This window comes from Sturnira hondurensis, unplaced genomic scaffold, assembly GCF_014824575.4.
Source record: "Sturnira hondurensis isolate 20B ecotype Veracruz unplaced genomic scaffold, ASM1482457v3 Scaffold0018097, whole genome shotgun sequence".
Taxonomy (NCBI): domain Eukaryota; kingdom Metazoa; phylum Chordata; class Mammalia; order Chiroptera; family Phyllostomidae; genus Sturnira; species Sturnira hondurensis.
In genome coordinates, this window is record NW_028090728.1 from 3,137,873 (window position 1) to 3,163,897 (window position 26,025).

At 45.1% G+C, this 26,025-nt stretch overlaps 1 protein-coding gene across 7 annotated transcripts in view; it reads right to left on the reverse strand.

The window, feature by feature from the left end:
* MPRIP (myosin phosphatase Rho interacting protein) overlaps nt 1-26,025 on the reverse strand; it is a 164,776-nt gene that overhangs the window by 138,591 nt on the left and 160 nt on the right. The gene's annotated exons all lie outside the window — the stretch shown is intronic.

The window sequence follows — 26,025 nt, forward strand, 5'->3', positions numbered from 1 at the left end:
TGGACCAGAAGGAAGAATGAAACATCCAACCAGAAAGGAATGGAGAAATGAGAATTCAAAAAAATGAGGAGAGGCTTAGGAACCTCCAGGACATCTTTAAACGTTCCAACATCCGGATTATAGGGGTACCAGAAGGGGGAAAGAAACAGCCACGAGTGGAAAACTTATTTGAACAAATAATAAAGGAGAACTTCCCCAATCTGACAAAGGAAATAGACTTCCAGGAAATCCAGGAAGCTCAGAGAGTGCCAAAGAAGTTGGACCCAAGAAGGAACACACCAAGGCACATCATAATTACATTAGCCAAGACCAAAATGAAGGAGAGAATCCTAGAAGCAGCAAGGGATAAGGGGACAGTCACCTACAAAGGAGTACCCATCAGACTGTCAGCGGATTTCTCAAAAGAGACCTTACAGGCAAGAAGGGGCTGGAAAGAAGTATTCCAAGTCATGAAATCCAAAGACCTACAGCCAAGATTGCTTTATCCAGCAAAACTTTCATTTAGAATGGAAGGACAGATAAAGTGCTTCTCAGATAAGGTCAAGTTCAAGGAGTTCATCATCACCAAGCCCTTATTATATGAAATGCTAAAGGGACTTATATAAGAAAAAGAAGATGAAAAATATGAACAGTGAAAGGACAGCAAACACACAGTTATTAACAACCACACCTAAAACAAAAGCAAACCAAGAGGACAGCTAAATCAGGAGTGGAACCATAGAAATGAAGATCACATGAAGGGTTAGCAACAGGGGAGTGGGAAGAGGAGAAGGGGGGAGAAGGCACAGAAAATAGCATAGAGGGTAGGTAGAAAATAGATAGGGGGAAAGGCAAGAATAGTGGGGGAAATATAGAATCTAAAGAACTTGAGACACGGGGTTATAAACTAAGGGGGGGAGAACGGTGGGGGAGGGAGTGTGCGGGTGGAGGGGAATGAAGGGGGGGAATAGAACAACTATAATGGTATAATCAATAAAATATAGTAAAAAAATAAAATAAAATAAAAAATAAAAAATATCGACTGCATTTCTGTACCAGCAATAAATATGCAAACACCAAAATTAAAAATACACTACTACTTATAATCACTTTTAAAAAATTAAATACTTGTAAATGTAACAAAGCATGTAGAGGATTGACATGTTGAAAACTATACAGCATTGGTGAAAGAAATCAAAGAAGATCTAAATAAATGAAGAAACATATTGTGTTCAGACACACTAGAAGATTGATAATTCTCCCCATTGATATACAGGTTTAATGCAATTACTATCAAAAGCTCAGCAAGACTTTTTGTAGACAGAGACAAGATTATTCTAAAATGCACTGTGAAAGGCAAAGAAACTAGAATAATTTTTAAAAATTAAAAAAGAATAAAGGAGCAATTCATATAACTGATTACAAGTTTTATTATTTATCCACAGTAATAAAGACAGACTGTGTGATATTAATGGAAGGTTAGACACAATGAAACAGAACCAGAAACAGACCCACACAAATATGCCCGACTTAGTTTTTGACAAAGGTGCTAAAGCATTTCAACAGAGGACACAACCTTTCAACACATGGTGCTATAGCAAAAATGGACACCCATGCCCTGGCTGGTGTGGCTCAGTGGGTTGAGCGCAGGCCTGCAAACCAAAGGGTCACTGGTTCAATTTCCAGTCAGGGCACATGCCTGGGTTGCAGGCCAGGTCCCCACTGGGGGACACATGAGAGGCAACCACACATTGGTGTTTCTCTCCCTCTCTTGCTCCCTCTCTTCCCTCTAAAATTTTTAAAAATAAATAAGTAAATGGACATCCACAAGCAAAAAACAATCCTCAACCTTATTCAAAAATTAATTCACAATGGAACACAAATTTAAGTTATCAAATTAGACTTCATTGAAATTAAAAGCTCTAAAAAAACCCTCTTAGGAGAGTGAAAAGGTAAGCTACCAAATGGGATACAAAATTTGCAAACCAAATGTCTAACAAAGGACTAGTGTGTATGTGTGTATAAAACACATAAAAACCTTTTGCAATTCAATAGTAAAAAAACAAACAATCCAATTAGAACTGGGCAGAAGACATGAAAAGGTGTTCTACATCATTACCCATTAAGAAAATACACATAAAACCACATGAGATATTACTACACACCTATCAAAATGGCTTACATTAAAAAAAATGGTGAGAACAGCAAATGCTGACAAGGATATGAAGAAAGTATAGCTGACCTCTGAGCACAGGTTTGAACTGCACAGGTTCACTTACACAAAGATTTTTTTCAATAAATACCTGTACTGTTTTCAGTCTGTGGATGTGGAGTCTGTGGATGTCGAGAGCCAACTGTATGCACTGACCTATGACATTTTATATAGGGGACTTGAGCATTCTCAGATTTTAGTATTTGGTGCAGCAGGAGGGTGTCTTAGAACCAATCCCCTGAGGATACTAAAGAAAAAATAAGTTTTGGGAGAACCAAAGTTATATGTGGAATTTTGAATGTGCAGAGGGGACGGTTGCAGGGGTGGGGCAATACCCCTAACTCCCACATTATTCATGGGTCAACTATATATCACTCATACACTGCTGGAAAGAATGTGAAATGGTACAGCCAGTCTGAACAAGTACAATTTCTTAGAAAACTAAATCTGCATCTACCATATCATATGCATATGCATCAACTGCACTGCTGAGTATTCCAGAAAAATGAAAACTTACACTCACACAAAAACTGTACACAAATAATTATAATAGCTCTATTATAATAGCCAAAAACTGGAAGCAAGGCAAATGTCCTTCAACAGGTGAACATTAAACAGTTAAACACACTGTGGTACATGACACCCTGGAATACTAGTCAGCAATAAAAGGAATAAACCGTTGATACACACAACCTGAATGAATCACCAGCGAACCATGACGACTGAACAAGCGAATCCCCAAAGATTTCACACTGTACAGTTAACACAACATTCCTGAAACATGGACTTCACAGGGCACACAGATGCAAGGCTGCCAGGGGCTGAGGAGGCAGCAGTGGTGGGAGGCAGGTGGTGTGGCTGGGAGGGTCCTGGGAGAAGGACACAGGGGATCTCAACGTAGTATCTCTTACAACGGCAGAAGGAAGCTACAATTATCTCAAAATACAAAGTTTAATTTAGTAAAAGAAAATCAAACTTGTTACTTCCCAAAAATTTCCTTTTCAAACACACAGGGATAATACTGGAAGGGGGACCTGCCACAGCCTGAGAGCCAGAGGTTCCAGACACAAAGGCCTCAGCATCCACTGAAATCCACCAGGGTCTTCCCCAGGCAGGGCTACCTAACATGACCCCCAGCTGTACTGCCTCAGTTCCCTAGCCTTTCCAACAGCTTCTGGAGGCTACACGCAAGCTTGCATACACGCCATCTCTCAGGTCTGTCTACCTGACCACAACAAGGTTCTTGCTTTTCTCAGGCAGATCTGGGTTGCATCAAGGAAAACCCCAACTGTCTCAACTCGGGCCAAATGGGCAGGACACAGGCAGGGGAAGGAGCAGGTGTCCTGGTCTGCTTCTTACAGCATTGTCAAGCTGCCACACTGATGCTTCCCAGAAACATACAGGCCTCTTGGACCCAGCCACCCAATGACAACCAGTTCCAAGGCGTCTAGAACATCACATGCTTAGCTCTCAGCTCCATGTGGCCTGTCTGTGGCTCAACGAGCAGGGAGGGAGAAGTCAGTGAGGGATTTCTAACAGGTGGTTAACTTCATTTTTTCCTGTCCCCTTGATGCTCACCCGCCCTCAAGGGAGCATGTGGCGTTGAGATAGGCAGTCAGATATGTCACACAATATGGCACTAAAGGGGAGAGACCCAAAACTACCAATGCAAATAGGTCCCACCTTCGCATCCCCTAGGTAACATCCCATCATCCTGAAGTCCCTCTATCATCTGGAGCGCCCCCACCATCCAAAACTCACCTCCACAGACAAATCGAGCCTTCTTCTTAGAAAAGGGTAGCTCACTGTCCCCTATGAAGGCCCCCCTCAAAAATCCCATGCCCCCTTCAAATACAGTAACTGACCCAAAGCTAACTGTTGTTTACTGAGAGCTTACTGTGGCTGCTGCCAACAGTAATGTAGGGCACTCCTGCCTCTCTCTTCTCTGAACTGTTCTGTTTCACTTATACCTCCCAGGGGAACAAAAATATGTTTCAGACCTCTGAGCTTGAACAAGGAGTTTTCTGTGTGTAGGCTCTTCATCCCATCCTGCTGGCAGTCCTCTGCCCAACCTCCCATGTCTCAGCTCCCAATCCCAAGCCAGCTATATCCCTTCTCTCTTACAACTCCTCAGCTCACTGTAGACAAGACTCTCATGTTTGTTTAGCGAAGTGCCCAGTACCAAGCAGGGCTCTGGTGACTGAACGAGAAAACACATGAATGACTCAATGGACAATGGACTTACTAGCCACCACCACACAGCTGAGAACCGAACTGCTCCCTAACTGTTGTCCAAGTGCTGTTGGTAAGGTCTTCTCAGCCAAGATGGTGAGCCCAAACCACACATCTGACTTCCATGTATGGAGCTCCCCAGTCCCTAGGAGATATTAGTCAGCACCAAGGGACGACCAGCAAGAAGACAAGCTGCACTTCGACTATACTTCTCCCTTCTCTAAGTCCAATCCCTAGTCACACCACCAGCTACACTGGCAAAGACCAAACCAGGAGCACTGTGGGAAAGCTGGAGCCCCTAGAGAACAGCAGTGTGGTAAAAACACTAACATCTCCATGTTCCTGCCCCAGTAACCCCATGCCCAGAAATTGAGCCTAAAGAAATAACACAGAGAGAGGCAAAAAGTTCCACTTATGATTTAGGCGGAACTCAGTGCCCCACAAGGAAAAATGGCTAAGTGAATGCTAATTTATCAACTCACTAAATTACACAGCTATTAATTATAAATAACTAAAGAATTCAAGAAACCCTTGGGAGTATAACCCACAGGATTCCACCAGGCTAGTGCTTCCTGCACAGAGCTGGGTGATTTCATTCTCTTGGGTGACAGGTACCTTCTGGAGGTATTCCGCAGAATGTCCCCAGGAGCTGCTCTGAAGCTGGACTCACCCAAGGTATCAGAGATAAAAACATGAAATGCACACAGCCACTCCCCCAAGGGGCTCCAGGTCTAATGAAGACTGACATGGGAACAAGCAATCAGGAGGGTGGGATGTGAAAACATGGTCTCTGTTTATAAAAAGCATAGAAATGGAGAAAGATTGGGAGTCAACAAGAAAACAGCTATTGTGTTAACTGTCAGGATCATGAATAAGTCTTGGGGGGGTTGCTTATTTTTATTGATTTTTGTAAAGTAATGCTTCTACATGGCAGCCTATACACTAGTCTCCACCAATGGCCTGACCTAGCAGCTCAGTAATGTTAAAGACCTGGCCTGGGAACCAGGAGGCCCAAGTCCAAGTCCTGACTCTATGACTTACTCGTTGTATGGCCCAGTGCAAGACATCATCCCTGTGAACCTCAGCTTCATCATCTACAACATACGAAAATACACATATCCTTTCCATACCATGTTTTTTAAACTACACTAGGCATGAACACACACTGGGTAACAATGCCTTGGAAGCAGAGACATATACCCCAGCACCTACATGGGGCCATGCTAGTGCTCAAAGCAATCTGAGGGCAGGGACTGGGGGTTGGCAGTGCTCAGGGGAGTGAGCCTCACAGTAGAAGTGGTGAATGGGGGGTCCAGAACAGTGTGATGGGCAAGACTGCAGAGGCCAACCCAGAGGCATCAGACCCCAGGGCTCCCGCCTTCTCAGGGCAAAAGCACAGCATGCAAAGCCCACACAAGCTGCCTCGCACCAGGATGAATGCCTGAATTCCGAGCAGAGTAACTGTCCTAATGAAAGCTCTTCAAAAGGAAAAGTCTTACACAGGCCTGAAGAAGGATCCATACCAGTAGGGACCAGTATCCCAGCTCTAGGGAAATTCCTGGGACATATATATATTTCTCTGGGCCAAAGGGGTTGGGCAGCTACACTCAAGCATCAGGAGGCAAACAGCCCTTTGGTAGAGGGTTCACTGAATGACCTATGGGAAGAATGTGCGTAAATCACAGCTAATATATTTTCTATGGTTTTGAGGTGGTTCCTTGTCCTTTTCTTTTTTCCAAAAGAGTTTCTGTGCAAATGCTTTCACACTCACAGCAAACAACCTGTTTAATATTTTCTACACTTCGATTCAAAAAAGAGAGACAAGGACTGGGTAGCTGCCACCTGGCCATCTTTATAAGCTTATAAATCATGGAAGAGTTTTGCCCTGGCTGGTGTGGCTCAGTGGACTGAGCGCCAGCCTGCAAACCAAGGTGTCACCGGTTCAATTCCTGGTCAGGGCACATGCCTGGGTTGCAGGCCAAGTCCTCAGTGGGGGCACATGAGAGGCAACCACCCAATGATGTTTCTCTCCCTCTCTTAAAAAAATAATGGAAGATTTTGAGATCACCTGTCTTTTCGGGGGCATTTAGATATAAGTCAGTAAAATGAGATCTGAGCACATGTCAAACTCCAGTCTCAGGTCGCACCCCTGCCGTGATCTCACTGTGTCCTACGGCCACGCAGAAGGATGGCAAGAGAACTAGGCAGCTCTAAGCTCAAGTACACTGAGGAAAGGAGGTTTTCAGCAGAGTCATGTGCTCACCTGCCTGGCCCACACCAGGGGTTGGCACACACCTTGACCATACCCAGTAAAGTCATGAACCCCAGGAAACTGGGACTTCTCTTTTAGAACAGACCTGCCAGGCCAGTAAGCACTGGTCATCACTGCAGACCTTTTGAGAGGCCACACACAAACCTGTCTCCACAATGCAGTATGAACCAAACCATGCTGGAGCAGTCTCAAGATTCACCTGGGGCTCTAAAGCCCTGGATAACACCATCCTGTTGGTCACTGTGTTCTGTACCCAAACTACATTCCCCAATGCAGGCAGTCTGCTAACATGGGCTTCCAGGGCCTGTCATCTGCCTCCAAAAGTCAGCAGAAAACAATTGGCCAATACAAAGATATTCATAACTGTGCCATGGCCTCTGCAAATGACTCAGTATGATCAGAACCCAGGGCCAATGTGACCAGGGTGAACTCTCGAAGTTATCCACCAGAGTGGCATCAACTTCTTCTGAACTCCTGTTAATGTTGATATTCTGACTTCTTCCCATGAATCACAGATGTTCTTTTTTTCAAAGGAAAAGTTCTTTTTTTTTGAAACTGCTCTTTTGTACTTCTTTTTTTTTTTTAGATTTTATTTATTTATTTATCTTTAGAGGGGAAGGAGAGGGAGAGAGACATCAATGTACGGTTGGTTGCCTTTCGTGTGTCCCCTGCTGGGAGTTGGCCTGCTGGGAACTGGCCTGCAACCCAGGCATGTGCCCTGACTGGGAATCGAACCGTGATCCTCTGGTTCACAGGCCTGCACTCAATCCACTGAGCTACACCAGCCAGGGCTTACAGATGTTCTTTTTTAAAAAAAAATTTAAATTTATTTTTAGAGAGGGGAAAGGAGGGAGAAAGAAAGGAAGAGAAACATCAATGTGTGGCTGCCTCTCCAGCGCCCCCTACTGGGAACCTGGCCCACAACCCAAGCATGTGCCCTTACTGGAAATCAAACCAGTGACCCTTTGGTTCCCAGGCTGATGCTCAATTAATTGAGTCACACCAGCCAGGGCCACAAATGTTCTTAATGCAATCTGGAATGGTGAATCCTTTCCCAAGGTTCTCAATTACCTTGCTCAGATCCATCTGAGTAATCACTGTCTTTGGCAGCTGCAGCCTTACAAAACATATTTCTTAAATTATTAAGACTTGAAAGTCAAAATTACTCCTTGACTCCTGGGCTGCAGTGTGGATGCTGTGTTAGCAGGCACGAAAATGACACCAACCTCATTGTACATCTACCTCTGTCAGAGCTCTCTCTCGGGCGACCAGGTGCACTGTCAGTGAGCAGTAATACCTTGAAAGGAGTCTCTTCTTCTAACCATTGTCTCAACAGTTGGACTTAAAAGATTCAGTGAACTATGTTGTAGACACATGTGCTTATAACAAAGTCATCTCGGTTTTGTTGTTCCATTTATAGAGCACAGGCAGAGTAAATTGAGCATAATCGTTAAAGGCCCTAGGATGTTTGGAATGGAAAATGAGCACTGACTTCAACCTAAAGTCACCAGCTGCATTAGCAGCTCACAAGAGAGTCAGCCTGTCCTTTGAAGGTTTGAAGCCAGGCACTGACTTCTCCTCTCTGACTATGAAAGTCCTAGATGGTGTCCTCTTCTAATATAAGGCTTGTCTACAATAAAAATAGGTTGTTTAGTGCAGTTCATTTACTATCTTAGCTAGATCTTTTGGTTACCTTGCTGCAGCTCCCACATCAGCACTTGCTGCTTCACCTTGCACTTTTTTATGTTATAGAAATGGCTTTGTAACAGGGTACAGCCAGGGCCGCCTGACAAAGAGGGATTGGTAATGGTGTCCAGAACTCAGGGTGGAGAGGAAATATTAAAAATATAGGATGTCCTCACCTCCTCAAGTCTGTACTGGGGGGATGGGACACACGAAGCAGGGCCATTGAGAGTTATTCTGCACAGCAACGGTTTTGCAAATAGCCTCAGGCATAGTCATTTGACATTATAATTTTTAACTAGTTTCATGGATATGTTCAATAGCTGTGGCCCTGCTTTGAGCCAGGGAGATAGAAGTGACTTCAACCCATGACTAGGCAACTCCCCATTACAGTGCCTGCTTAAGAACTTAGAGATGATTGGCTCCATGCCATGGGGCCATGCCTGCCTGGACTTACTATGGCAGCCTAGAAAAGCTGGAAGAGTGTGGGAATGCTGGCAGGTGTAACCAGTTGTGGGAGGAATCGGAAATGGAGCTCAGAGAAAAACTGGCTCTGGAATTTAAAACCCAGGTGCAGCATCCATGAGGAAAAAAAGGGACCACAAGGCTTTGGGTGCTCCCTTTTGACACATGGCTTAGGAAGCAGGAGAGAACTTGCAGGGAAGAGAGGGGGTGAAAGAACTCTTGCTGGTGGGCCATGAGAAGGTGCCACGTGGTTTGGGATTAATTTGTTTGGGATTATCCCAGCAACACAGCTGACGGTGCTAGGAACCCAGAGAGGCCTGCCAACTGAGCACAGATTACTGGGAAGAACCAGGAACTACCTGAGCCATGCACTTCTATTTCTTTTTCTGAGATATGGTATCCTGAGCTGGGCAAAGGGGGGGAAAGAAGGACTGTGTGTGTGTTTGTCGGTGTTTTAAGGGACTTTGGGATCTCAATGAAGACATTAAGTCATTACTTTTAAGTCTGTGTAACTTTTGAATAAATAATTCCTTTCCTTTTCATCAATCTCTGGCATTGAGAGCTACAATTCCAAGGCAATGGGCAAGGCGAACCTAGTACAGGGGGACCCAAGGAGAAAGGGGGTCCATTAGGGAATAGTATTTTGTCCCTAATCCATTCTGTAACAGCTTCTTTACTTAAACCTCACGAACCAGCCTCTGCTAGCTTCCAACTTTCCTTCTGCAGTTTCTTCATTTCTCTGTCTTCATAGAATTGAAGAGAGTTAGAATCTCACTCTGGATTAGGCTTTGACTTAAGGGAATGCTGGGGTGGTTTACTTTTCCATCCAGACCACCAAAACTTTCTTCCTATCTTTCTTAAATAAAGCTGTTTCAGTTTCTTATCATCCATGTGTTCCCTGGAGTAGTATTTTTAATTTCCTTCAAGAATTTCCCTTTGTGCTCACAGCTTAGCTAACTGGCACAAGAGACCTAGCTTTCAGTCTGTCTTGGCTTTTGATATACCTTCCTCGCTAAGCTTAATCAGTTCTAGCTTTTGATTTAAAGGGTGTCCAACCCATGGCCCACAGGCCACATGCAACCCAGGATGGCTATGAATGTGGCCCAACATAAAATCTTAAATTTACTTAAAACCTTTTTTTTGCTCATCAGTTTTCATTAGTATCTGTGTATTTAATGTGTGGCCCAGAGATGCCAAAAGGTTGGACATCCCTGAAAGTGAGAGTCATGCAACTCAGCCTTTCATTTGAACACTCACAGGCAATCGTAGGGTTATTATTTGACCTAATCTCAATATTGTTGTGTGATGTTTCCCCCCAAAATAAAATTAGAATCCCAATGTGTCACTTGAGACCTCTCCAATACTCCCTTGAATCCCCTTCCTATCCATGTTTAGAGGAAGCACAACTGAACCATCATCACTAGACTGAGGGAGGCCTATGAAGAAGAGACGAGATGAGTGAATGGCGGGTCAGTAGAGCAATGAAACACATACAGTATTCATTGATTAAATTTGCTGTCTTATATGGGCACGATTCCTGGCACCCAAAAGCAATTCCAATAGTAATATCACAGATCACTATAACAAATATAATAATAAAGTTTGAAATATTGCAAGAATTACCAAACTGTGGCAGACATGAAATTATCAAATGCTATTATGAAAATGGTACTGAATAGACTTGCTCTCTGCTTTTTGCATGATTGCCACAACCTTAATTTGTAAAAACAATCAGTCTCTGGGAAGCACAATAAAGTGAAGTGTGATAAAAGGAGGTATGCCTGTAACAGTCTGGCATAATGTGAATTATGGCCACAAACCAAAAGCAAGGTGGGGGTAATAACTGTTTGGAGACATAAATTTTTTGAGATATAATTCACATCCATACAACACACCCATTTAAAATGTACAATTCAATAGTTTGTGGTCCATCCATCACAACAATCAATTTTAGAACATTTCATCACCTCGAAAAGGAACCCTGTATCCTTCAGCTCTCACTTCCCAAACCCTCTGCCCCAGCCCCCACCTCAGCCCCTGGCAACCACTAACCTACTTTTGGTCTCTAGAGTTGACTCTTGTGGACATTTCCTGAATGGAATCAGAAACTATATGGCTTTATATGAAATAAGCAACTGGCTTATTTCACTTAGCATAATGTTTTCAAGGTTTACCCATGTTTAGCATCTGTCAATATTTCATTTTTATGGCCAAAGAATATCCCATTGCACAGATATGCCACTGTTTTTGTTTTTTTGTTTTCTATCCATTCTCCACTTGCTGGACTTTGGGCTGTTTCCACCTTTTGGTGGCTGTTAACATCCTCCTAAATTTGGTAACTGTTTTGAAACCTCGTTTAAGAAACCAAAGAAGTAAAGACCATTATCCATCTGAAGCTTGGACAATTAGCTCCTTACAGCCAAAAAAGGGGAAAAGAGTTAAAAAGGGTTTAGAGGTGGGGAGGGGGTCCTGAAAGGTTCCTTATAAGTAGCCTGGGGGTTGGGCAGCTCCAGCTACACAGTGTGGCCCAACCTGAAGCTGAAAACCTGCCAGAGGAAACCTACACAGTCCTTCCCACAAAGACTTGCCTACCAAAAACGACATGGAAGGGCTGGAGAGACAGGAGCAGGAAGAGGGAAAGGAAGAAGGGATAGGAGACATGTTCTCTTTAACCACAATGGTAGTGTCACTAACAGATCCGAATCCATGGGGATAGCGCTCATTAACATTAAAGACGTCAGCCCTGGCTGGTGTGGCTCGGTGTATTGAGCACTGGACTGTGAACCAAAGGGTCACCAGTTTGATTTCCAGACAGGGCACATGCCTGGGTTGCAGGCCAGGTCCCCAGTAAGGGGTGCTCAAGAGGCAACCACACGTGGATGTTTCTCTCCTTCTCTTTCTCCCTCCCCTCCCCTCTCTAAAAATAAATAAATAAAAATTTAAAAAATTAAAGATATCAAATTTCCTGTATAGTCACCAAATCCAAGGGCTGGGATTAGAGGAACATTTTAATTACAAAGAGAAGAGGCAATTTTCCTGAGGCAGATTGTAAGGGTTGATCCAAGCTTCCCAAAAAATAAAATAAAAAATCCCAGTGTGTCCTTTGAGACCTCTCCAAGATTCCTTTGAGTTCCCTTTGTGTCAACATGTTTAGGGGGAGTGGGACTCAACCATCACTCCTGGACTACGGAATCCTAATCTCCCTCTCCATCCTAATTTTCGACCCTAGTCCCAACCCTCTATCTCCAGGGAGAGGGGCTCTCCATCTGGCCACTTCCATGCCTCTTACTCATGTGTCTGAACACCAAGCTCCAAGTCAGATGGGGTTTGGAAATTATCAAGCACCATTCAGTGAACAGATGTAAAGACTGGGGTCATCTTGCCTTCTGGCCACAAAGTAAATCAGTGGCAGGGCCAGGAGAATGACCTGACCCAGGCTGTAAACCCTCAGCTGGGAGGATTTACACAGTGGGGACCTGGTAGGTACTGCTTCCGCCTCCAGCCTAAAACATTCCAGTCACCTCTGACTTCTCCCTTTGGAAAGCTACAGAGCAGTGGTAAAACAAGTTTTATGCAAAGTGATTTCTTTTCCAAGTCTCAGACTCCTCTTACAGTCAAAAGAATAAAAGCTACCCCACTGTTTTCAAATGGAGTCCCTACCACATGCTGTGTACCTTACTAGCACTTCATTAGGCCTCAGACGGCCCTAGGTGGTAGGAAGTAAGGTTGCCAGAGGAAGTAGGCACTTCTCTGCAGTGGCCCCCTGGTCAATCTCCATCTGACACCCCAGCTCAGGTATCAGCCCAGGTTCTACACTTCCATCTATGCTGTAACTGGCATACTCGCATTGGCTCCTACAAAGGCATTCAGGCCTTCATGAAAATGGCCCAAGCCCCAGAGACCCTTTGGGGTCTGTGAACCAAATCTATTTTTATAAAAGTACTAAGTCATCATTTGCTTTCTTCACTCTCATTCTTTCACTAATTTAGTATAGGGTTTCCAGAGGCTACAGGACTTGATAATGCAATGGATTAAATGCAGATGATATGAGAATCCAGCTGTCTTTATGACAGATGTTACAGAGATGTATGAAAGATGTTACAGAGATGTACAACAGATGTTACAGAGATTTGCAAGAAAGGTAAAATAATATAACTTTTCTCAAAGATTTTTTTTGTTTTGGAAAGCTACTTTTCTGAATATAACTGTTATATATATGAACATGTAGCAAGTTTATTTTTAAATAAGTATTTTTTAATTTCTCAGTTTTAATTTCCAATGCAGTAAATACCATATTACATAAACAAAAGCCTTCTGAGGGTCTCAATAACCAAGAACTAAAAGGGGTCTGCAGAACAAAATGTTTAAGACCCAGTGACCTAGCCAATTGCCCCACCCCCACAACAACACACCCTCAGGTCATAACTATCCTGTCCTGCCCCCACAACACCCCTGCTTCTCTGGCTGTTCTACCACCAACGTTGCTCCAACCTGATTGCACTTCTCTGGCTCTGTCAGACCAAATACAAATGATCCTTCAGGGTGTCTCCAGGTCTCTACTCACAAGTCCTTTCTCCTCACCAGCACTATCTTAAAAGGCCGCCTCTTACACCAGTCCTGCCCCCGGCAGCTATATCACCGTCCATCTAAAAATGAACAGGTTCCTCCACACACCAAGCCGAGAAACCCTCCAGTCAACAAGGCACTGAGAGGATGGCAAGACAGGGGGCTGAACTCTATGCCTGGAACACCTCCTCGTGGGTCCCCTCCCCTGGATCCCAGCCACTGAATCTGAAACACAGGAAATACCAAACACCTAGACATTTTGAATACTGTACTTATATTGTACATATATGCTACTTCATGTTCTTTCGTAAACATCAAATATTTCATTACATAAAAAATATTAATGTAAGAGTTAATCATTGTTTTGCAAACACTGAAAATTCCCAGAGGCTGTGCTTCAAAGGCCACTGCAGAATGTGGGGTGGGGCATGAGGGTGGGGTGAAGTAGTCTCACAGGGGCACCATTTCTCCTCCCAGCTTTCATATATTGCTTTGAAAAGCAATGTGGGGAGTGAGCTCCACATTCCATTTCAAGGGGCTCCATGTTCTACAGCTAAAGAAATAAAATTTGAAAACTGGTAACAAAGTGGCAAACAGGCCAGATAAGGCCATTTCCCTCTATCTGACCCCACGGGCCCTCTCACCAGCCACCCCACCCCCCCGCCCCGCCCCACTGCAGTACCCAAGTCTTCCCCTGCTGCCCAGCCTTCAAGTCCCTGACTCCTCAGCCCCCTTCCCCACAATATTAAAGCCCCAACTTAGCTCCTTCTTGGCAGCTCAGCTGATCTTCAAGTTACACAAAAAGAGGAGTGAATGAAGCTTGAAGTGGCTCCATCACCCCCGCACACAGCCATATCTGTCACCACCTCAAAGCCATATAGACGGTGCTTACAACACTGAGGGTGGCCCTGGGCCCCAGGTCTATCTTGGACCACTCCAGATGAGGAGCACTGAGCTCTGTGCAGCACTGTCCAGGTCCCACCATCCGTCCTGCGCCTCTCCACTGTCCTCCCACCCAAGAGGATGTAGTGCTGATGTCCGACTTGATGCACTGACTCAAAACACAGCGTTAACAGAATTACCATTGGATCCAAGAACTGCACCTCATATCTCTACCCAGAATAACTGACAGTAGGTGTTTGAAACACATGTTCATAGCACCACTACTGACACCAGTCAAAAGACAGAAACACCCCAAATGTCCATTGACAGATATACAGAAAAACAAAATGTACTGCACTTTTACAGTGAAATATTAGTCAGCCACGAAAACCAACGTGGGGATGTGGGGGGAATGCAGACGACTGTACTTGAACAATAAAAAAAAAAAAGCAATGAGTACTGACTCATGCTACCACATAGATGAACTCAGAAAACATGCTGTGCAGGAAGCCAGGCAAAAGGTCACATATCCTATCATTCCATTTTGATGAAATTTCCACAATAAGTAAATCCCTAGAGTCAGTAAGCAGATTGGCGGTTGCTGAAAACTGGGAGTGGGGAGCAGAGAGAATAGCCACTTAATAGTTACTGGTATTCTTTTGGGTGGTGAAATGTTTTAAACTACAGAATGCTGGTGTTTGCACAACACTGTGAATGTGCTATATGTGCTAAATACAACTGAACTGTACTCCCTAAAATTGTTAACTTCTGTTGTATGAGTTCCACCTAACCCCGCTCCCCACATACACACACAGAGCTCACTAGATCCCAGACACAGAGCTGATGGCCCCCTCTTCCTTCTCCCCCTTACTCCCCAACTCAGCTGCCTGCTCAACCCCCTGCCCACACACATGCCCTGAAAGCCCAGCCCATGCTCAGGACTCCTCCTCTCTGGACTGCAGCAGCTAAAGAAAGACGGGGGAAACGACATCTAAAAAACCCTCTACCCTGTTTGGTCTTAACAAGGAGTCCATAGCCACAGGATTTTTTGACATGATACCATTTGTGGCAAAGAGAGGAATGCTGGAGAAGACCTGGGGACAAATATCTGGGACAACAGCTTTGCATGAAAGAGTTACACCCTGTCATTCAAAAGCAGTGCTTCCATTAAAAACAGGTAAAAAAAAAAGAGAGAGAGAGAGAGAGGAGAACTCTAAATTCAGCCCAAGCCTCATCCTCCAACCACACCCTTCCCAGCATACTTACACCCTTCCAGCAGGACAGCCCCTACCCCCCTGGACACAAGGGACCAAGGGCCACACACACACTAATCCAGAAGGCTCCCCTCATCTGACTCAGGTTTGTGTGGGAAACGGTGGGGAGGCCCTGAGTCGGACTGCCTAGATTTGCATCCCAGGTCTACCACTTAACTGTATTGCCCTTGGGCAACTTACAATTCCCTCTTTCCATCTCAGTTTTGTAATTTCTCCACTTCATAAGGCTGCTGTGAATATAAATGAGTTAATAGTGTCCTGGCACTCAGCAGTTACTGTTGCTATGAATGGCACCACCATCTCAAAAATATTCCCACAGCATGTCAACTGCTCCTTTGATTTAAGTACAGGAAAACCTCTGCACCATAAAAGGCTGAATGGCCAGACTAGCTGGTCCAGCTCCCCAAAGAGGACTTTTAGGCTCACAGGGTTTCTAGGCAGGAATGGAGATGTAGAGACTGACAGTCATGGGCTCTTTGCTGAGATGGCATCTCCCTGTTAGAAGAGCCTGTTCAAAGGCTTTCTCAGGAGCCAGTTCTACTTGTTCAGATCCTAAGAAGGGTCCCCTTGGCGGAAAGCTGTACTGCATTCCCTCTGTAAAGTCTAAAAGGGCAGCAGGGAGGAGGCCTGAAGGATCAACCCAGCTGGCAGAATCAATGCTGGGAATAAAAGGGCCAGGGCATATCTTGGCCAGATCTCCTGCCCACCCGCCCAGTGATTTGGGACTGGACCTGGCTGTTTATCTTCATCTGGCCATCTCACCCAGGCCCCAAGGCACAAGGACTTTGATTCCCAGACAACTGCTCCCAGAGACACCAGTGGGATAAGCAGCTTCTCTTAATCCCTTTACCTTGCTGATTGCAACTCAAGACACTTCCAATGAAGTGACTTCTGACATCGGGATCTGCCTGTGCTATTCACAGGACCTGTACTGTGCACTTGCGTGGGCATGGCAGGGGCTCCAGAGTGGCTGTTGCACTGGCCACTGGCCGCTGGCCACTGTACCCTGAAGTAGCACCACCCTCTAATGTTGGCTCTTGGATGGATGGCACCTGTCCTCTTCATTTCCTGCCTACTAAAAATTCTTAAAACCAATTCAATCTTACAATGGGTTGGCCAAAAAGTCCATTTAGTTTTTTTCCATAAAATGAGACACATTTTTCAGTTTCAACAATAACTACTGATTTGGATATTTTGAGTATGTTGGCTATCTCCCACATGGTATAACGTTGATTGTTCTCAATTAATGTCTCAATTTGATTTCTATCAACCTCAACTGGTTTACATGACCATGGAGCTTTATCCAGTGAGAAATCTCCAGCATGAAACTTTGCAAACCACTTTTGATACATTCAATCAGGCACAGCACCTTCTCCCTACACTGCACAAATCTTTGTGTGTGTGTGTTTCAGTTGAATTTTTATCTTTCTTGAAATAATAAAGCATAATACATCAAAAGTGTGTCATATTTTCTCCCATCTTCAGTATTAAAATGGGTGCACAAAAATTCACCAATTTTGATGTGTTTTTTTAAATACACACTGATATGACAGCTGTCACAATACAATCTAACAAAGCTGTTTGGAATGATGTTAAAGACAAGTAAGCACTAGTAGAGCCATCTATGGAAAAAATTAAACTTTTTTGCCAGCCCAATACTTAAACAAGGCTGAAAAATCAAACCCAAATAAGCAAAATGACTATGGCCTTTCCAACCCCCGGGGGATAACATAAGGAACTTGCTAGGGTGATGTCAACCAGCACAGTGGGAGAGGAGGCAGCCTGGACTTTTGTTCCATGGATGTGGAGGAAGAAAGAAACAGAGGGTCAGCCGCCCCACAAAATCACAGAGGCAGGTCCCCTCTCTGGGGCAGTGCTTGCAAAACAAACCCCATTCACTGAGTGCCCACTATATATCCAAGCACTTATAAATTCTGCACTTGCTATTTCTTGTACAGCCTACCATCCTCACAGGCACCCCAAAACAAGGTTTGCAGAAAAGGAACATAGACACAGACTGAGTAACCTGTTCAATCAGCATTAAAACGGAGCCGCAAGGTTAACCCAAATCTGTCCTGAAAGTCTCCCCCACCCCAATTCCATTTTACTTGAGCACATTTAAATGAAAAGTGGAACTGTGTCACATTTCTAGGTCAGAGTGGGTGCCCAGACAGGAGACAACTAAACAGCCCAACCTTACCGAGCCTGAAGCTCCCTGCACCCAGGTCACTAGAATGGCTAGAGGTGTGGCATCCAGAGACCCGGGAGACTCGGGCTCTTTCTCTGGTTTGAATGAGACAGCCAGTGGCCACTGCCCAGGCCCTGATTTCAGCTATGGAGGTAAGGACTAGTAGGAGGTAAGAGAACAGGTCTGAAGGTGCGTTAAGGAGCCTTGCTGGACTGCCTGTTAAAACCTGTGCCTTAGAACCTACAGAAATCAAGGACACAACTATTTCTGGATTGTGAATTCCTATTTCAGGGGGAAAAACAGTATTTCCTGCTCAGGACTATGCCACAGTTGTGGTCACTACCACAGGCCAGTAGCCCATCTGGGGAATACCTGAAGGGTAAAGAGATTTCAGCACCTGCACAAGGACTTGCAAAATGTCCTGAACTGCCAGACTCCCCACAGGTAGCCCTACACACCCTAGCAACTACGAAAACCTAGTCAGTGTAAGGCCCTGTTTTTTATAGCAAAGGTTATCAGACATGGAGGCCAAACAAGATTTTGGAAAAACCCACAATGGCCTAGGCAGGTCACAGCATCTCTCTGAGCTTCAGTGGCTCCATCTGCTAACTGGGGACAGAGATCACCCAGCCCCTGCAGGTCCCTGCTCCCATGGCTAGAAATTGGAAGTCCATTAAATAGCTCTGATTTATTTTGCAATACTCCAGCCTTCTACAGAAACAGTACAAGTTCACAAGTCAAAGTGGCCTTCCCAAGGAGAGGGAGGACAGACTCCTGGCCATGGGAACACTGGCCTAAAGACCCATGGGACCGAGTTCTGTATTGCGGCCCCATAGCTAGGTAGCTCAGTGACCTTGAGCAGGTCACCCGACCTCTCTGGTGGCCATCTCACCACCAGCCCCACTCTCCTCCCCAGCTGTCAAAGGCAGAATGAGTTCATGGTGTATAACACTTGATTCGATGCAGCAGAGGCTCAGGAGGATTCCACAGGTCCCTGTGCTCCCTCTCCCCGCCAGCAGCCCCAAAGACCTGGGCAGACCATTGTCCAGCCAGGGCAACATGCAACCGCTAAACTGAGCTTGAGGAGAGGAAGGACCCAGAGGCTTACGAGTTCCAGGCAAGAAACAGGCTGTGGTTTCATGTGAACTAGGATGACCCTGACTGAAAAAAACCAGTGAGTAGCCTGGAAGATTCCAGTTCCAGTCTACAGAGACAAAATGCCAACGAATCAACACACTGGCTCTCTTACTCCCAAAGAAAGTGGTAATACGATGGGAACAATGGGGCTGGGCATTCAGGGGTTCCGTCCCAGGGCAGCTGTGAAACCACCTCAGATGATTTCATAGAAACCTCATAGGCTAAAAATGGAAGAACCACAAAATATAGAAAAGTGACAGGAGGCCGCAGGGATGCGAAACAGAGGTGGCCAATCAAGAAGCCAAGCTCCAGGCTCCTACCCCATGTAGCCCAGAACTGTGTCACTTTTTTTTGTTTGTTTCATACAAGGCATTTCCACATGCAATTCCTTTGAGTACAAGACTCCAAGACTTAATGAAAGTTTGAAAATGACTGACATGGTCCAACTCAGTCATTTAATATGGGAAAGTGAGGCTTGGAGAGTGAGTTTCCAAGGACAAATGAAAAGCCGTTTTCTCAGGTTGAAATTGGCTTCCAAATTAGCATTCAGTGCTCTTCACACCTCTCCCTGCCTACCCAACCCCCCCCTACACAGCATTATGGGGTTACAGTAAGTTACGTCCCTGTGTCTCCTTTCTTGGTTGCAATGTGCTCTCCTCTCTTTCAAGGCTGAATGGCAGCCTGGAAACAATTTAAAGATAAATATTCCAAGTGAAATTTCTTTATTTCCACTAATCAACACCAGAGTCCTAATAATCAGGAGACAGCCCAAAGAAAGGCTATCCCCACAGGCATGGTCCTCAGGATGCTTCCTGGAATATTAATTACCACAAAGGGGGCTCAGTGGCATCCACCTGGCTAGCACCCTCCCTTCATTCCATCAGCACAGCACACCACTCTAGTACACAGAATATGTGTGGGCACCCACTTTACGGGCAGGAAACCAAGGCACAGAGAACATAATTGACCTTCCTGGGCCACTCTGCATGGTTTGTGCCAAGAATAGAACATAGGTCTTCCATTGTTGTCCTTTTGTATAGCAAGGGGAAAAGAATTCAAAGACAAAGGTCAAGCAGCAGGCTAGAATGCAGCACGCATGGCGGGTGGGGGGGTGGGAGGGCTAGGATACAGCTGCAAAACACTCAGCAAAGACAAAGGGCTGTGTCAGATGCAGTCACCACATCCAGCAACAAGCCTAGAGGACCATACCAGCCTGCCCCCCAGGTTCTCACTGTCCACCGGACAGGACAGCTTGGCCCTGGCCAGCACCCTCCTCTCTTCCATCCCTGGACGGGGAGCAGGTATCAGAGGCCCAAAGCTCTCAAACACACTAAAAAGAACCACCAAAAATGATGTAACATTCAAGAAAAGAACCCCTAAAAGTTGGCCAAAAAAACCACTAAAAGGGTGAGGGACACAAACAGGAGTATCAAGACAACCAGTGTCTATATAGTACCCAATGGAGGGGAGAAACCCCCAAGCACAGCCTGCCCACCCTGTGCTTTGCCCTGGGGTCTGAAGAGCCCGGCCATGGGCCAGGCTGCTGCAGTGATAGCTACCTGGTCTTACACTGTGGGCACCGGTTGCTCGTGGCTGTGGAGCCTTGGAAAGTGGCTCGTCTGAACTGAAAGGTGCCATAAAGGTAAAATTGCACATAACTTCTTTACCTGTTGAAATGATAATATTTTGGGTATGTTAAGTAAAATAAAATTAACTTCACCCATCTCTTTTTACTTTTTGAATATGGCAACTAGAAAATTTTAAATTACATTATATGGCTGGTCTAACCCAGAGGTTGGCAAGCTAAGTTTGGCAGGCCAAATCTAGCCCACTGGCCTTTTAAGGCCCCAAACCAAGAATGGCTGTTGTATTTCTAAATGGTTATATTATACTATATAAGTACCTATGTCAACTCTTTGATGTAGCCTGTTGGTCTACAAAGCCTGAAACAGGGGTCCCCAACCCCTGGGCCAGGGGCATATTAGGAACCAGCTGCAGAACAGGAGGTGAAGGGTGGGCGGCTGGTGGCAGTGAGCAAGTGCCTACTGTTTCCACTCTGCCACCTCCCCAACCCTGCCTCCCCCAGAGTGGAAAAACTGTCTTCCATGAAAGTGGTCCCTGGTGCCAAAAAGGTTGGGGACCACAGGCCTAAAATAGTACCTACTATCTGCCACCTTAAAAAAAAGTTGTCAATCCCTGATCTAGAGACTCTGGAAAACCAACCATCAGATATTCACTCCAAATGGCACAAGAAGCAGGCGGGAGATTTGGGATTTGGGTGTGTGTGCACGCACGTGTCCTTGTGACTTTTGTACATTTTTAAATTAAGGTAAAATTCGCGTAACATAAAATTAACCATTTTAAAGTGAATAATTCAGCAGCATTTAGTACATTCACAATGTTATGCAGCCAGCATTTCTATCTAGTTCTAGAACATTTCATCACCACTGAAATAGAACCCTGATCCCATTAGCAGGCACTCCTGTTCCAGCCTCCCCCAGAACCTTGACAACCACTAATACGCTTTCTGTTTTCTCTGGGTTTACATATTCTGGATAGTTCATATAAATTAAATCAATTCACTTTACATCACGTTTTTGAGGTTCAATCATGTTGTCGCATGTCTCAGTAGCTCATTCCTCTTTAAACTGAGTAACATTCCAATGTATGGACATGCCACAGTTTGTTTATCCGTTCACCCATCAATGAACATTTGGGGCATTGCTATGTTTTCATTACTGTGAACAGTGCTGTTACGAGCATATGCATAAAAGCATTTGTTTTATAATCTTGGAAAGAACTTCGTAAGCATGAGATTAAAACTACTAACTATAAAGGGACACATGAAAATTTAACTGTGTTCATGTTTAAAACTACCATATGATAAAGAGAAAACAATACATAAAAATTAAAAAAGGTAAGTGTCACCTTAACATCTTGAGCAGGAGTCAGCAAACTATGGCTCACAGGCCAATTCCTGCCAACTGCCTGGCTCTGTAAATAAAGTTTTATTGGAAACAGCCATTTTTCATTAGTTTATGTACTGTCTACAGCAACTTTGCACAGCAGCTTTTGCACTATAATGGCAAAGTTCCTTAGTTGCCACAAAGACTATTTGACCTAAAAGGCTAAAACATTTACTATCTGGCCTTATACAGAAGAAGTTTGTGGAGCCCTGACCTAGAGTATATATAGAAAGCTCCTACAAATCACTGGGGATACCAGGGGGGTTGGGGGGAGGAACTAACCCAATTTAAAAAACAGGCAAACAATAGGAACTGGCAATGCACAAAAGAAATAAAATGCATTCAAGAAATATTATAAAAAGAGGCTTAACCTTACTGGTAATTAGGGAATTACTAAACAATTAAATCATTTGATAATATTCAACCCTGGCAATGGTATGACACAGACGTTTTTAGAAGGGCAGTTTGGTGAAATCTATAAAAAAATGTAATGCACTTGATGTCAACCCAGTCATTCTTTTTTAAAGTATTTGCCCTCAGAGAAACACTTGTATTCATGCAGGCTCACTTACACCCAAAAGCATTTGGAAAGTTGTTCACTGAAGCACGTACTGTTTATAACAGCAAAACCTAGAATGATTTTAGTACATTTTTATTTAATACCATAAAAAGAGTTGTAAGACATGTTACCAACCAGAAAAAAATAATGCTGCAAATAGGTCCACACAGGTGCGGTTAAAAAAGGCTTTAACTGAGTATTTGAGTCCATCTGTATGCAGAGAAGTGCTTAGGGGAGCTGAAGGGTGAATGCTGGCCTCTGGACAGGGGCTGGGACTAGAGGGTGCCAGGACAAGTAATAACAGACTGTTGCTCATTACTCACCCTGGATCACTCTGAATTCCAGTGGGGAGGAAAGAGTAAGGAACTCCTCTGCTCCAAGTCAGTAATCTCAAGGTCTCTGGTGGGATACCCAAGGCCTGGCCTCAAAGATATCTTTTGTAACATAATCATCTTGACATGATTCTCCTCACCATGTGTTTATGGGATGGCCATTGTAGACCTTTAATACAAGTAGGGTACAACAGTGGACAAAGAATCCTGACTGTGTCCCTGCACTGGGCAAGCTGGTCCTTTCTCTGGGGTTCAGTGTTCTCACGGTTAAAAGCAGTTCAGCTGAAAAAAAGTAGTTCAGCTGATCTAAAATCTCTTCCAGGTCTGATTCTATGATTCTGTTCCTGGAAGAGGTTTCTGCACTTTCCGGGGGGACGGGACACACAAACATAATCCACAGCTGTGGAAATAAGCTCAAGTCTCAAAGAAATGTCTGCCCCTGGATGACAACATCCCAGGGCAAAAGCCCATCTCACTGCCTTACTGATCTCAGTGCCCTCACCACTTAGAGAGGGGATAGCCTCAATTATCGCTGATCTATCTTCCAGTCTTGATGGTCTAAAATAAACTCAGGGCAGGGAAGGGAGCAGGAAGCAGGGACTTGGAGACTGATGGGAATCAACTGGCTGAGGTTTTCTAAAGGAGCCACGAGGATGAGAGTAATAAGGGGGGGTGAGGGGACACAACGGATGCAGAGAGCAGCAAGCAGCTAAGGCTGTTGGTTGGCAACAGCCCTGGGCCTCCCTCCTCTTTTCAAGAGCAGTTTCTTCCTGAAAGATCCCAGAAGGTAGAAGGCTGACCTAATCTCACCCAGCACAAACAATATCACTCATTATTTCAGAAACTACCATTCCAATTATGCCCTGGAACTCAGGTCTGTCTTAAAACCCACAATTCAACTGTCAATACAGTGAAAGAGGAAAGTACTTTAAATTCGTGACCCCACTTCTTTGAATAAAATAATAGATTTAAAAAAATTTCTTAACAGATTCAACACAAATATGAAGATTCCATTCTAGTTTATCTAAGCTTAAGGATCAGAAAATAAGTATCCAATTTACCGATTTTGGCAGTTGCCTGAAATAACCAGTAAACTCTCTCAGAATAACCCTTGCTGCCCTAGTGAGTAGCTCAGTTGGTTAGAGCATTGTCCCCATAGGCCAAGGTTGTGAGTTCAATCTCTAGTCAGGGCAGATAACAAGAATCAACCAATGAATGCATCAATAAGTGGAACAACAAATTGTTTTTCTCTCACCCTCTCTCTCTCTAAAAAGAAAGAAAGAAAAAAAAAGAAACAATGCTTGCCAAGGTCAGGAACTTCCTAAAGCCAAGTTTACTATTCTATAGGTGGTTTGTGTTTGTTTTTTAAACCGTAAAAAAAAAAATCTAACATCAGTCCTTCCTTTTCACAATAGCCTGGTGAGGGAGGTAAGCCAGAGATCTCTACTCCCAATTTTTAGAAAAAGAAATAAACCAAGACAAAAGGACTGTTCAAGGTCACGTAGCTGAAAGTAACAGCCAAGACTAGAAGCAAAGTCTCCTGACTCCTGGTCCAGGATCCTCGTCACCACATAAACTGCTTCCCAGAAAAAGGCATCCATTCAAGAAGAGGTAATCTCCCTTATAACACCTTACCCACAGCCCAGAACACCTTACCAGGAAGCAGTTCTACCCTTCCCAAGCTGACCTGGCTCTTCTGTCCTAACAATCCTATGACTTTGCAGCCTTCAGCATTGGGTTAAGGTTTTCTTTTTTTTTTTTTTTTTTTTTTTTTTTTTTTAAGATGAAAGGAGTCTCTTCCTGGCCATTGGGAACCTGAACTCAGAGGAAGGCACTAAGTCCCAGGACAAAACTTTTGCCCTGCCACACAACTCTCCACTCTCCTCAGCCACGTAAACAGGTCAAACCCTGTGAGCACTTAAGTAGCAAACAGTCAGGCAGATGCACTTCAAAGTGTTATCTCCTTTTTAGGGGTTCTTCTGAAAGAGAAGGGGCTTAAACTAGTTCCCCCAACTCAGGAGGAAATGGACAAGGGACTCCCTTGGCCTCCTCATTCAGCAGCAGGAAAGAATCTCTGCAAAGGACAGAAACTGGTGGAGAGGGCAAGGAGGCACACAGACTTACCCCAAGGGGATGCAGACAAGGCTGCCGCAGGAAACCCAAGATATCCGGAAGTCCCAAAGACCGCCAGAGTTCCAGGGAACCCAGGAACACAGGCAGCTCAGGCAGCAGGGCTCACAAACGCCGGTGGGGAGAACAGCCCAACTTCTTGGGGAGCTGTTACCAATACAAATTCCCTCACCTCCTACATCACTCCAGGGATGGAAGGTGGGAGGGCAGGACTCTGTATTTTTTAAGACTGTGACTCTGAGGCAGGTTTGGGAGTTACTAAACTATCCTAAAGACCTCCTCTGACAGATAAAGCAAGAAGCCAACCGACTTTCCGCAGGACCCACAGGTGTTCTCGTTCCTTGCTAAGAGACTGGAGAGCTGGGCTGGTGGAGGCTGGGAGGGGGGGCCCCAGCCCTATGGCCTCCAGCCCTATGGCCTCCAGTTTAAGTTCAAGAGCAAGACCCTCCTCTACACACTTCAGGACCCCTCACCTCTGGAATCACTGACAGCGACAACGACAAAGAGGGCAGCCCGGGTCTGATAAGGGGAAGCCACAGTGCCCAGGCCGACTTGGCCCCTCTGGGCGGACAAGTCTAAGCTCGGTCCTAAAAAAGACTGCGGGGGTCCGGTAAAGCAGCAAAACATCCTAAAGCGCTTTGTTCCTACTAAGAAAAACCAGGCGTTTTTGAGTCACCCAAAAAGCATGAATCACACGGCAGGGTTATGGGAACGGGAAAGGATGTTATTTTTCGGCATACTTGAGGATTTTCCTTTTGTCCCAAGTCTATCAATACACTTCTCGACCTCCCCCCCCAAACTCCCCCCTCTCCCCCCACAAGGACTCACGCACATTTTTTCCGTTCCTTTTTATTTTCCCTAGGAGCCTAGGATGCACCCCCCCACCCCGACCGCCTCGGGAAGAGGGAACAGTCTGCTTTCTTTTCCGCAGCAGGGCTGTGGTCTCACAGGCGTCAGGTCCCGGGGGTGGGGAGGGCGGGGAGGCGCCGGCGCCCCGGGCGAGGCACTCCCGCCCTCCTCCGCAGACCCCTTGAAACACCCAGCGAGGCGTCCACGCGCCTGTTAACTTCCAGCCCAATGGGGACGCCGGGGACAACGGCCGCACTGCGCGGGGCGCGGGTCTCCTCCTCCGGGGTAGCCCTAGGACC